This window comes from Phyllopteryx taeniolatus, chromosome 21 (genome assembly GCF_024500385.1).
Source record: "Phyllopteryx taeniolatus isolate TA_2022b chromosome 21, UOR_Ptae_1.2, whole genome shotgun sequence".
NCBI lineage: Eukaryota > Metazoa > Chordata > Actinopteri > Syngnathiformes > Syngnathidae > Phyllopteryx > Phyllopteryx taeniolatus.
The window spans coordinates 13,718,864-13,732,494 of record NC_084522.1 but is presented as its reverse complement, the minus strand read 5'-3'; the positions used below and the strand labels follow the sequence as shown (position 1 = coordinate 13,732,494).

General features: G+C 39.2%; 1 protein-coding gene across 1 annotated transcript in view; it reads left to right on the top strand.

The window, feature by feature from the left end:
- The window catches only part of rbms3 (RNA binding motif, single stranded interacting protein), a 398,433-nt gene that overhangs the window by 65,407 nt on the left and 319,395 nt on the right, over positions 1-13,631 (top strand). The window contains exon 3 of the mRNA XM_061760185.1: positions 5,936-5,976. The gene's annotated coding sequence lies outside the window, so the exon portion shown is untranslated. The remainder of the gene's footprint in view (positions 1-5,935; positions 5,977-13,631) is intronic.

Here is a 13,631-nt window from a genome sequence, read left to right as displayed (position 1 = left end):
ATACACTGACTCACATACACAATGTGAAAAATCAAATGAGAGCTGGTGGGCTTAGTGCCTGGGTCCATTGTAAGTGCTCTAAACCGGTTAGACTGTGACAGACTATTAAAAGGCTGCCAGGTCTTCCTTAATTTATTTGAACAGTGCATACAGAGGCACAGTAACAGAGTACCATGAGTTTGTCATTGGTGTAGACTCCCATTGGTACTTATGCCACTTTATGGCCCTACGTTATTCCCCACCTCTACACTACACCTAAAGAAATATCAGTGCCTCAATTGATTTAATGAATGTGATTGACAACGAGGAGAGAAATGAACCCCACAGTATCCCAAGATAACTTGCTAACTTACAGTCTCGAGTTCAGTCTTGAGACCACATTTTGAAGGTCTTGGTCTTATCTCGGACTCGACTCATAAAGGTCTTGGTCTTGTCTCGGTCTCAGACTGGCTGGACTCTGGATCTTCCGTATAGAACGGTCGAGAACAGCACTGATCTGATATTTTTCAACTTCATGAATGTGATAATACGGACAAGCACTTGCTAAAACAACAAATACCTTCAATTCATGTGTTACTAACACAGCTGATAAACACAAATCTAATTTTGTCTTTCTGAGATAAATGTTTCTGGAAAGAGGTTTCCATTCCACCTTAAATCGGCTTCATTTAACAGTATTATAGTTTGGCTGTAGCTTATGCCAAACCAACAAAACTGGCTATTTTTCACTCTTTGTACTGTTTGCAACACTCGTAAACTAGCTTTACACGCACGTTTAATTTTTCAATACATACAAAGATGTATTTTCTTGCAAGAATTTAGTTGAAAAAAAATTAAGATTTGAGATTTTTGCATGTTGCACTTTTAAAGAGTTGCAGACATGTGTTTGGCTGTCAGATGTATTAAAAATACATTTAAAATTAAAGCAAGAATACTCTTTAACGGTTCAACCTTGTCATGGTTTTTATTTTTTCTAAATTGTATTTTCATGGTCTTGGTCTTGTCACGGTCTCGGCTTGTCTCAGTCTTGGTCTTATCTCGGTCTCAGCTTGTCCCAGTCTTGCTCTCAACTCCCAAAAGTCTTGGTCTGTCTTGGTCTCTATGTAGTTCTTGTCTCGGGCAAGTCTTGGACTCTGATATTGTGGTCTTGAACACAATACTACTAATCAGCCTGGAGAGCTATGCAAAAGGGGGCTAGTACAATTCTCAGCAGCAACAGTTCTTTAACAAAACCAACCCCCGCGCCCCAAAAACAGTCGAAAATGTTATCAAGCTTTGCCATTAATAATTGAGAACATCTAAGATTTTGTCAAAATATGTCAATATTTTTCGTTTTGATTCATTTTGATGTGTATTGCTAGAGACCATGTGCATCCTGAAAGACTTTTTACTAAATGGTACACTATATTCCCAACTAAACGGGGTAAATCTGGTGTGGCAGGCAGCGCAACTGTGTGCCAGGGGTAGCTTAGACCGGTATTGGTTATTTCGTAGACCAACCTAGCGGAATCAAGAGTGCCCAGAGCTGACTCCAATCAAAGTGGCTCCTCTCATTACCTTTAAATGTGGCGCAATGACAGTCTTTTTTTATTTTGTCCTGTTTGGCTGTTAGGTGAATGGAGCAGAATGGAGGATCTGTATCCCTTTTATGCCGGAACTGTTTTACTGTGTCACAGTGGAGGTTTTAAGCTGCCGCTGTGGTTTCTTAGTATCCATCCATCCATCCATTTTCTGAGCCGCTTCTCCTCACTAGGGTCGCGGGCGTGCTGGAGCCTATCCCAGCTGTCATCGGGCAGGAGGCGGGGTACACCCTCAACTGGTTGCCAGCCAATCGCAGGGCACATAGAAACAAACAACCATTTGCACTCACAGTCATGCCTATGGGCAATTTAGAGTCTCCAATTAATGCATGTTTTTTGGGATGTGGGAGGAAACCGGAGTGCCCGGAGAAAACGCACGCAGGCACGGGGAGAACATGCAAACTCCACACAGACGGGGCCGGGGATTGAACCCGGGTCCTCAGAACTGTGAGGCTGACGCTCTAACCAGTCGGCTACCGTGCCGCCGTTTCTTAGTATTATAATGGATATTTATTCAGTCGATCAGTCAAACAGAACAAAGTTTCAAGAGGGAAGTGAGAAAAGAAGACAACAGACAAAGCACTAATTGTAAATAAGATGAGAAAAGTAGATAATTATATATCTCGAACAATGAAACAAGATATGAGTGTTGTATGGGGCAGTAGTGTTACACCCTGTGAGGAAAGGACAGGACAAGATAGGACAGGACAAGGACAGGAGAAGAAGGATGCAGGACAAGGGTCGTGTGGTGAAGTGAAATGTAAATTATAAAAGTCTATAGGACGAGATTGTGAGTGAGGGGATACCCAAGCAATTCGTATATTCATGAGTTATTTGTCGCAATAAGTGAGTGGCCCCACACCCAACAGGATCATCAGGAGTATTTCAAAGTATGTCAATGTCGCCAATCTTTACATACACTATATTGCCAAAAGTATTTGCTTTTTTTTAAATCCCATTCTTAATTTATAGCGTTTAATATGTCATCGGTCTGGTGGCATGGTGGGCGACTGGTTCTGAGGACCGGGGATCGATCCCCGGCCCCACCTGTGTGGAGTTTGCATGTTCTCCCCATGCCGTCGTGAGTTTGCTCCGGGCACTCCGGTTTCCTCCCACATCCCAAAAACATGCATAGTAGGTTAATTGACGACTCTAAATTGCCCCTCGGTGTGACTGTGAGTGGGAATGGTTGTTTGTTTCTATGTGCCCTGCGATTGGCTGGCAACCAGTTCAGGGTGTACCCCACCTCCTGCCCGATGATGGCTGGGATAGGCTCCAGCATGCCCGCGACCCTAGTGAGGCTCAGAAAATGGATGGATGGATGGATGTCGTCGGTCTACCCTTTGCAGCGATAACAGCTTTGACTCTTACGGGAAGGCATTCCAGAAGATTTAGTAGTCTGTATTTTTGACCAGAATTTTTTACCATTCTTCCATATGGGCATTTGTGAGGTCTAATTCATCACACGGGCGTTCTATCAGGTTTAGGTCATGACTCTGTGCAGGCCAGTCAAGTACATCTACACCAAACTGTCTCATTTATGTCTTTATTTACTTTGCTTTTGTGCACAATCATGTTTCTTTGTAAAAGAAACAAACATGTTTTTTTTTTGTAAAATATTGTGTTTATGACACTACTACTACCGGGTGGAAGTTTTTCAGCGTTGGCATTTCCTGTCATGACCAGAGCTCGGTGTTCTCAATCATTAGGCCTCAGCCACAGGGTCCCTTATTGCCAGACCACAGAAATACACACAATCTGATTAAACATCCAAGCCATGTTTCATTTCCTATTTCACAAGTGCAGGCAATCCATGCAAATTCCCGGCTAAGGTTTGGCATCAATCATTTAGTGGGGCTATATGGTTCATATTTGTAATGTTAGACACAATGGGAGATGTTAAGGATAGTTTTGGAATTGTGTGAATTAGATTATAGACAATTCTATGTGAGTTTTTTTCTGATTATGGGGCTTGACTTTATTTACATGTCATCACTGTACAGCATGTTTCTCGATTGTGATTATGGAACAAGTCGCTGAAATCTTTCGTCAGCAAATTTGTTTGCACTTTTTAGGTGATCGTTCAATGACAGGCAGGACGGGCAACATAAATCACACATACTCAGATGAAAATGTGATATGAATTCAGAACATTTCACTCTGATCACGCCTGGGTCTTGCGGTATTCATACAATTACACACACACGCACGCACACAGATACAAACACTGACGGTGCGGTTTCATATATGGCTGCCTGAGGTTGTGTTATTGGCTTGAAAAACATCCATAACATCTGCAAGACATTATGGCTGATTATACTGCTCTTGCAGTGAAATCAAGCACAATGGGTATGAGTGGGGGCTTCTCAGAATAAACTGTATGGGAAAAATACTGCTTTACTAATACCAAGCCAATAGTGAGACACTGTCAAACCTAATATTTTAATTACACAAATACATGTAATTTATTTTGTTGTTGTTGTGCTCTATGATTGAGTGGTGAACAGTCAAGGTTGAAGTCCACTTTTAACCTAACATAAGCTGAGCTAAGTGCCAGCTCACCGTGATCTTGAAGAGTATAGAAAATGGATGGATATTTTATCTTATCAAACCTTCCTGTATCATTGACAAAATGCAATACACTGGAGATTTTTCATGTTCTGCTCAATTGCTGTCCATCCTTTTATTTTGAAGACCCAGTTCATGTGAGTCATTTCTTGAGCCTGAGCTTTACACGTCTCATTAGTAGCCTCATTGTTTTCACCTGTTCCTTGCTCTATTGAACCAGTTCTGCTGTTCTCCTCAAAGCCTGATTGTCACTCACCTTAGCAATTCCTTCCATTAATTTGAACCTGAACATGTGTTTGGATTAAATTTGTTCTTGGACCCTGCCTGTTTTATCTGACCTCTGCTGCTCCCTGACAGCTGACGGATTTCTAAGTCGCTCACACAGAAATAATTGGATTTGGATTTTTGGATCTTGGACTGTTGAAGTTAACGATAGATAGGCTACCTGATTAGCATACTTAGCATAGTATGCCTACACAACCCTATATGTTTGAGCCGCAAAAAATATATATCCATTTAAAGCCTCTGGTGGCCAGATTATGTCCCACGAGTCGTAGTGGGGCTTTCCCACGCTGTGACGAGAGGCGCTAGCCATCTGCTAGATCGTGGGTTAACAGGCTTCTGGACGCTGCAGACCGGACAGTTTTGCGGGGTTGGTAGATCCTTTATAAATGCTTACATTTTATTTTCTCACATTAAAGCCATAATTATCCTTGAAAATGGCACCGACTTTTTAAATATGATATTTAATTATCTTAAAAATGCCACAGACACAATAAATAACATTGATCTATTTTCCATGGAAGCAGGGAGAATGTGTTTTGCATTTTGCATGCATAGCAACAGAGATCATTATGAGCAAAAAAAAAACCTTAATTCATTTGTGGGCAAAAATGTATAGACAAATATCACAAAATCTTTAAAAAAAAGTTTATATATATTCCATCCATTTTCTGTACCACTTATCCTCACTAGGGTCACGGGCGTGTTGGAGCCTATCACAGCTGTCTTCGGACGAGAGGCGGGGTACACCCTGAACTGGTCGCCAGCCAATTGCAGGGCACATAGAACCATTCACACTCACATTTACACCTACGGACAATTAAGAGTCTTCAATCAACCTACCATGCATGTTTTTGGGATGTGGGAGGAAACCGGAGTACCTGGAGAAAACCCACGCAGCCACGGGGAGAACATGCAAACTCCACACAGGTGAGGCCGGATTTTAACCCAGGTCCTCACAACTGTGAGGCAGATGTGCTTACCAGTCATCCACGGTGCCGCCTGTATATATATTGTGAATTAATTTTGAGCCCATAATCAGCATTTGATAGGTCTTAAATTTGGTTTGTTTAGAGACTGAGCTCCTACTGATCTATCTTCAAATAACAAATTTAATGAGAGGGTGAGTCATTAGATAATGCAAAAAACTATGCATACTACATTTCCATGACCATGCATTTGGTCATTGCAGCCATAGCAGGGTCGCGTACATCTATTACTGAAACCATTAATGCAGAAACAGACCTTAATTATAAATAAATTCCACTGGGCTTCCATGACCACATTGACTTCTGGCATTTAGTCCATCATTGTTTCATCATCATAATGCTGAGGGATAAAAAGGATGCACACTGTGTTCTCGCCTACACAAACATGTGACTGAGGCTATCAGGGTCAGTCTCGATGGTTGTCCATTAACTGTCACTCATTAAAATGTCAGCTTGTCTCCTCAATCATCAGTAAGTGCCAGGATTTTATAACACAATGTGAACCCTCTCTTCTAGGAACTGGAAGAGAACGTCAGCGCAGTACTTTATGACTAAAGGTATGTTTGCCATGGTGAGTGTATTGTAATTCAAGAGAGACTCCACCAGTGGGGGATCAGCCTGTGTAGATGGCCCTTACCCTTTCACAATTAATTCACAAAAGGACTATTAAGTGTACCAATTATAACTCAAGCACATTCTCTACAATCACTTTTTCTAACTGTGTTATGTCAAGTTTGCCTTTTTTTAGTGCACTTCCTCTGTTATTTGTCTTCTGGCTCTTGTGCTTTTCATGCATTGCATGAGGCATGGGAAGGTTAAGAGTGGAGCTAGAATTGAGTTCTGCTCCATTTAGCACTCTGAAATATTCTTCGTCTGAGAACCCTCTCTCCTGCTTCTTACTTGGCACAAGGGCTGACATTAGCCAGTATATCAAAGCTTTACGGCAGCTTAGAGTATGGTTGGCAGCAAAAGAGATACATTGTGGCAAGCAAAATATTGACTTAATATCTTCAGTTTATGACATAGTTCCAATTGTGCATCAGCAGCAGCAAGTCATAATTACTTAAAATATTTTTATTAAATAATTTAAAACACGGCGGCACGGTGGACAACTGGTTAGAGCGTCAGCCTCACAGTTCTGAGGCCCCACCTGTGTGGAGTTTGCATGTTCTCCCCGTACCTGCGTGGGTTTTCTCCGGGCACTCCGGTTTCCTCCCACATCCCAAAAACATGCATTAATTGAAGACTCTAAATTGCCGTAGGTGTGACTGTGCGTGCGAATGGTCGTTTGTTTGTATGTGCCCTGCGATTGGCTGGCAACCAGTTCAGGGTGTACCCCGCCTCCTGCCCGATGACAGCTGGGATAGGCTCCAGCACGCCCGCGAACCTAGTGAGGAGAAGCGGCTCAGAAAATGGATGGATGGATGGGAATTTAAAACACTTAAAGGCTATAAATATACAGTACAATAATCAAATGAAAAGCAGTAGCTGAGCATGTGATGATGTTCTGTATTTCTCTACCACTGCACTAGTTTATTGCATGACATTTGTACAACCCCAATTCCAATGAAGTTGGGACGTTGTGTTAAACATAAATAAAAACAGAATACAATGATTTGAAAATCATGTTCAACCTATATTTAATTGAATACACTACAAAGACAAGATATTTAATGTTCAAACTGATAAACTTTATTGTTTTTAGCAAATCATTCATTTAGAATTTTATGGCTGCAACACGTTCCAAAAAAGCTGGGACAGGTGACAAAAAAGACTGAGAAAGTTGAGGAATGCTCATCAAACATCTGTTTGGAACATCCCACAGGTGACCAGGCTAATTGGGAACAGGTGGGTGCCATGATTGGGTATAAAAGGAGCTTCCCTGAATTGCTCAGTCATTCACAAGCAAAGATGGGGCGAGGTTCACCTCTTTGTGAACAAGTGCGTGAGAAAATAGTCGAACAGTTTAAGGACAGTGTTCCTCAACATACAATTGCAAGGAATTTAGGGATTTCATCATCTACGGTCCATAATATCATCAAAAGGTTCAGACAATCTGGAGAAATCACTGCATGTAAGCGGCAAGGCCGAAAACCAACATTGAATGCCCGTGTCCTTCGATCCCTTAGGCGGCACTGCATCAAAAACCGACATCAATGTGTAAAGGATATCACCACACGGGCTCAGGAACCCTTCAGAAAACCAATGTCAGTAAGTACAGTTCGGGGCTACATCCGTAAGTGCAACTTGAAACTACTATGCAAAGCAAAAGCCATTTATCAGCAACACCCAAAAACGCCGCCGGCTTCTCTGGGCCCGAGCTCATGTAAGATGTACTGATGCAAAGTGGAAAAGTGTTCTGTGGTCCGATGAGTCCACATTTCAAATTGTTTTTGGAAATTGTGGACGTCGTGTCCTCCGGGCCAAAGAGGAAAAGAACCATCCGGACTGTTATGGACGCAAAGTTCAAAAGTCAGCATATGTGATGGTATGGGGCTGTGTTAGTGCCAATGGCATGGGTAACTTACACATCTGTGAAGGCACCATTAATGCTGAAAGGTACATACAGGTTTTGGAGAAACATATGCTGCCATCCAAGCAACGTCTTTTTCATGGACGCCCCTGCTTATTTCAGCAAGACAATGCCAAACCACATTGTGCGCGTGTTACAGCAGCGTGGCTTCGTAGTAAAAGAGTGCGGGTATGAGACTGGTCTGCCTGCAGTCTAGACCTGTCTGCCATTGAAAATGTGTGGCGTATTATGAAGCGTAAAATACGACAACGGAGACCCCGGACTGTTGAACAGCTGAAGCTGTACATCAAGCAAGAATGGGAAAGAATTCCACCTACAAAGCTTCAACAATTAGTGTCCTCAGTTCCCAAACATTTATTGAATGTTGTTAAAAGAAAAGGTTATGTAACTCAGTGGTAAACATGACCCTGTCCCAGCTTTTTTGGAATGCGTTGTAGCCATAAAATTCTAAGTTAATCATTATTTTCTAAAAACAATAAAGTTTATCAGTTTGAACATTAAGTATGTAGTGTATTCAATTAAATATAGGTTGTACATGATTTGCAAATCATTGTATTCTGTTTTTATTTATGTTTAAAACAACGTCCCAACTTCATTGGAATTGGGGTTGTAACTTCAAAGTCATTTCAGTACCATCGCATAGAAAGGACACCCAGTACATTTTACTCCGTGCTGTAACAGTATAACCAGCATGTGACAAGTACATAATCTTAAATGTAGTTTCGCAATGACAAGATAACAACAATTAACAAGTTGCTTAACATAATCACAAACCATACAAGTGTATTACTATTTGTGCAGTCGCACTTGTCGAGACCCAGAAAAATCATAAACGTCTGTCTCTTTCGAAAAATCTTAACAGCTAGTACATAACAAAGGTCCTGTTGCTCCACACCAGTTCCATCTGCTCGATCTGTTTGGTCACTGTCCCGCTTGGCCCCAATGCCAGTGTATCGTAACGGCAAGATGTAAGCCTTTGTGAATTTGTCACCCCACCACTGTTACACTGAAAGTGGTTATATAGTTTTTGAGTGATCTTGGTAAACTCATGCTAAAGAAGGTTTAAAGAAATTGCAACTTGAAAATAAATCCCAGGCTTTTTAGAGCTCAAAAAGTTAGTTTTCAACAATGGCAAAAATGTATAGCCAAAAAAGCTATAGGACATTGTAACCACTTTTTATTTTAATGCAACGAGATGTTTTTTAACATGAAGTCAAAGATTGTTTTGAGGTAAACAATTTACATTCATAAAACATCTGCATTGTAGCCTGGGCAGCATTGCACTGTAGTGGTTACCAGGTCTGCCTCACAGTTGAGAGGTTCTGAGTTTGAAACTCAGCTCTGACCCTGCAGTTTGGAGTTTGCATGTTCTTCTCGCACTTGCGTGTGTTTTCTCCTGATTCTCCGGCTTCCTCCCGCATTTCAAAAACACGCTAGCCATCTGCTAGATCGTTCGTTTAATTGGTTTAATGGAGTTTAATTGGAAACTTTTAAATTGGTGTAAATGTGAGTGTGAATGGTTGTTTTGTGTCCAAAGTAAACCGCAGCACTCACCCAAAGGTCAGCTGAAATAGGCTCACAAGCGGTATAGAAAATCTCATTATGTTGAAGCCCGATGCGGATATGTTGCAGAGTGTTTTACAATGTGAGATACAGTTTTAATACCATCAGTGAGGTTGGTTGTTTCATGTAAGATTTCAATTGATGCTGTTGTAGTAGCTATACCTAATAGACATAGCACTCCTTAAGTAGACAGGTAGTCAATTGGTATTCTCCCTTCCCAACAATTTCTGTATGTAAACATTGTTAGGAGTCATGCATTACATTACTGTGTGGATATTTGTATCACTTTTATTTATCAAAACATATTTTTTGGGGCACTGCTAATGCTATTTAACAAAGTTTTAATTGTTACAATCTCAGTAAATACATTTTAATCTTGAGGAGACAAGACCTGAGCTTTGTGGCATGCGTAAAAACTGCCTTGTCGGGATTTTTAAAAAATGTGACTTGACATGTATTACCTTCATGTTGGAGCTAAACATTTTGGGTTCTGTGCATTTAATAGTTATCCTCCCCAAAAATATTTACTAATGTTTCAAGGGCCTTTAATTTGAACATGGCTCTTGGAATTTATTACCTTCCCCAGATTTGTGGCAGACTGACTCAGTTCAGTGAACATTCCTATAAATATTCTCACACTGTTTATGCTAGAAATTATTTGAGATCAAAAGCAGACCCCAATATTTTGATATCTGCAAATATATTAATGAAGGCATAAAAAGTAGCACAAACTGACAGGAACTTAAAGAACTATCTAGGACAATGCGCAATGAAAAAAACAAAATACACATCATACACTATACGAGTACTTTGATGAGGCCTTGCTTGAACTCGTCATGTCTCTGCAGTGTTTGGTGTTTTATTATGAAGTCCATGACTTTTTTTCCCTTTTAATTTACTGTGTATTAAAAACAATAGATTGCTTACCTAAGAGAGTATTTAGGCCACACTGAAAGGAAAGTGAAATCAATCCCCAAATTATTGAAGAAAATGTGTCATTGTTCAAGAATAAGTCGTAATATTTACGTATGCGTGCATAGGATGAGGATCAGAAGATCTTCACGAGTTTCCAGTATTACTTTCCAAAACAATAGTTTTGTAACGTCAACAATATCATCACTATGAACACATCAGTATCTTTGCTTTATATTGCCATTCTCTTCTGTATGGATGTCAGCAGATTGTGTTGTGCAGGAATTGGCAAAAACGCCCCACACAAATTCTGGTTTGATTCTTACTGAAATGTACATCCCAAGTATCAGTGTTCTCCATTTAGAAAAAAAAAATAAAAAAAAAGTATACTTAAATCCTCCAGTAAGCTTTGAGAGACACACACAATGGCTTCTAGTGTAGTTTCACATAAAAACAAACAAACAAACAAACAAAAAAGACATATGCACACATGCATTTCTGCATTTTCCCAGTTACATAAGCATCTCTTTTCCCAGCAGAAACTCAACTTTGGAGCATGTTAATTAGGGAATTAGTCACTGGGGTGACACAGCAACCTTCATTGAGTCAGAGTGTTAGCAGTTTACTCTTTCCGGGTCTGTTGCTCGCCCCTCATTGGGTAGTGATGGGCACTCTAAGTCATTTGTAGCCATGCATGTCTGGTTTCATATTTCCTCCCCCATTAGGCCCTGCATGGCTCTCCTCTGTGTTGTGATAGACCTTAATGACTCACTGGAAATCTGCCTGGTGTTTATAAAGTGTCTCCATGCAGGGCTGGCGGTCCACAATCAGTTTTTTTTTATTGTGAAGTGGTGGATGAAGAGCCAAGGCAAGCGAAGAGCTCATCAAAAATGACAAAGAAGGAAAAAAAAGGTTATGCTCCCCACCTATATCTCAACTATATCACAAATTATACTCTTACAGAAATAGTGATTTGTGAATGAATCAATGTGATGATCACTCTTTTGTGCTATGATTAAGAAGAACTCACATAAGTTCACATATTTTTTCTTTGAGTGGTTATAGACAAAATGATAGGTCTCTATTACAGATGGCCATGTGACAAATTTCCTTCACTCTGGGGAAATTAACTATTAATTTTCGATTCCAGTGTTGTCCGAGCAAAATAATGTCACAGGGCCAGTTGCCATAAAGAAGGTCTGCGTGGATGCAGCTCAACAACCCATAGCTGATATATATTTTTTTTTTACTGACAATAAACTATCCATCCCTCTATTTTCTACTGCAAATCCTAGATGAGTCTGAATCAACAGTGCCTGTGTTGGTTGCTGCCAAGTAGTGCACACAATTTTTGCTCCATTGCTTCAAGACACGTATGTGTGTGCATGCAATGAAAAATGTCTTTACATTATTCCAAATCAATTGACTTAATATACTGTAAATTGCTAATTGTCTTGGTTTCAGACATCAATTACATAATCAAATTTGTAATTACAATATGGGAATGGAGAATGAAACAGCCCTTTGAAGACAAATGAGCATTGTGAACTATAAACTATTGTCGCTCATTTTACATGTTAATACACTCATTTTACATTTTAATGTAACTGGTACATGAATGCCTATGCAAAATCTCAGTTATTTAATATGTTGAGGAACATATTTTAATACTGTAATTACGTAAGTTTCATTCATGTTTTGTTTCAAGGTTGTCAACCTTGACAATCTGTATTTTGTTAGTTTTTCAAATAATTATTCTGAAGTTAAGCACTTTATTTGAACACTTGATACTTTGTTTTTATTTACTTACTCTTATTTTGAAATTCACAGTCCTACTTTTATTTAGTAAATGAGAAAGCAAACAGTTGTACTCATATGTTTGATTACCCAGGCAGAATTTGTAAGATCTGTACAATTCTTTAAAGAAAACATGACAGACCAGGCAAATCATATTTCATTTTATTTTAATGGGATTCAAATTAAACTGTCAAGCATTTCAGAAAAGCATTATCATTAAACAAAATATAACCATAAAGAAATTAATGATGGTTGTTGATTAGTCATCAGTTGTATTTAAAAAAAAATAAAAATAAAAATAAAAAAATATTTCACAAATTCTACCTGGGTATGTAAACTTATGAGCACAATTGTACATATATGCAGTCATATGTACCCCTGTCATATTAGAATGAAAGTGTAGGCTACACCGTTTTCATAACCTCTGGGGGACGGTGGCATATTGGAATGAAAGTGAACAGCTTTTTCATAACCTCTGGATGGCGTCATACATTTATAAAATGTGAATGTTTTTCCTCAATTTTCCCCTATACCTATGTATAAGTCGCACTATTGAAAAATGTGCATTATACATGAGAAATTACGGTAAGTCTAAGACAGGAAAATTTTCAAATAACTCAACACTGTCTACTAGTGGCAGGCTATGTCTTTTGTTTGAACAATAAGCGTCCCAATTTACTCTCAGGATAAATGGGTAAGAACTGCAATAAATTATAGATCATAGCTATCATTCACACATAGATATTAAAATTAAAATACTATTGTATTTTGAAGTGACCTTCTATGAACCTTGATTTTTAAATCTGAAAGGACTTCTGTAAAAGGAGCTGAAACATGCAGTCTGGACAAGAATCCCTTCACAGCTGAGACAGCTAGAGCAGTTTGCTAATGGAGTGGGCCAAAATACACGACAGGTACACAAGTCTCATTGAGAATTGCAAATAATGCTTGATTGCCTTGAATGCCTTAAAAAGTAAGATGTTATTAAAATATTAGCTTTTGGATACCATCACTTATGTAAAGCCATTTTTTTAAGTTCAGTTTGACCACACATTAAAGCAATGCCTTATTTTCTCTAGTTAATTGATAGTCAGTAAAATGTCATTCGTTATTACTTGTTAGTTTCTTCTGTAATGGTAAGTTAGCAACAATGTTGCCTTCGTGTGTTCAGTAAATGAGTTTCACTACTTGCCTTATTTGTTCCACCGAGTCTGCCTCAGTTCATGATTCTGTGTGTGAGAGAGAGTGTGTGTATGTATATATATATATATATATATATACAGTATATATATATATATATATATATATATATATATATATAAGATTATATTGCAATAACATAAGCATCTACTACATTTTGTTGTAATACTAAGGTTTCACTGTCTCTACTATCTGTTGTATGAGTCA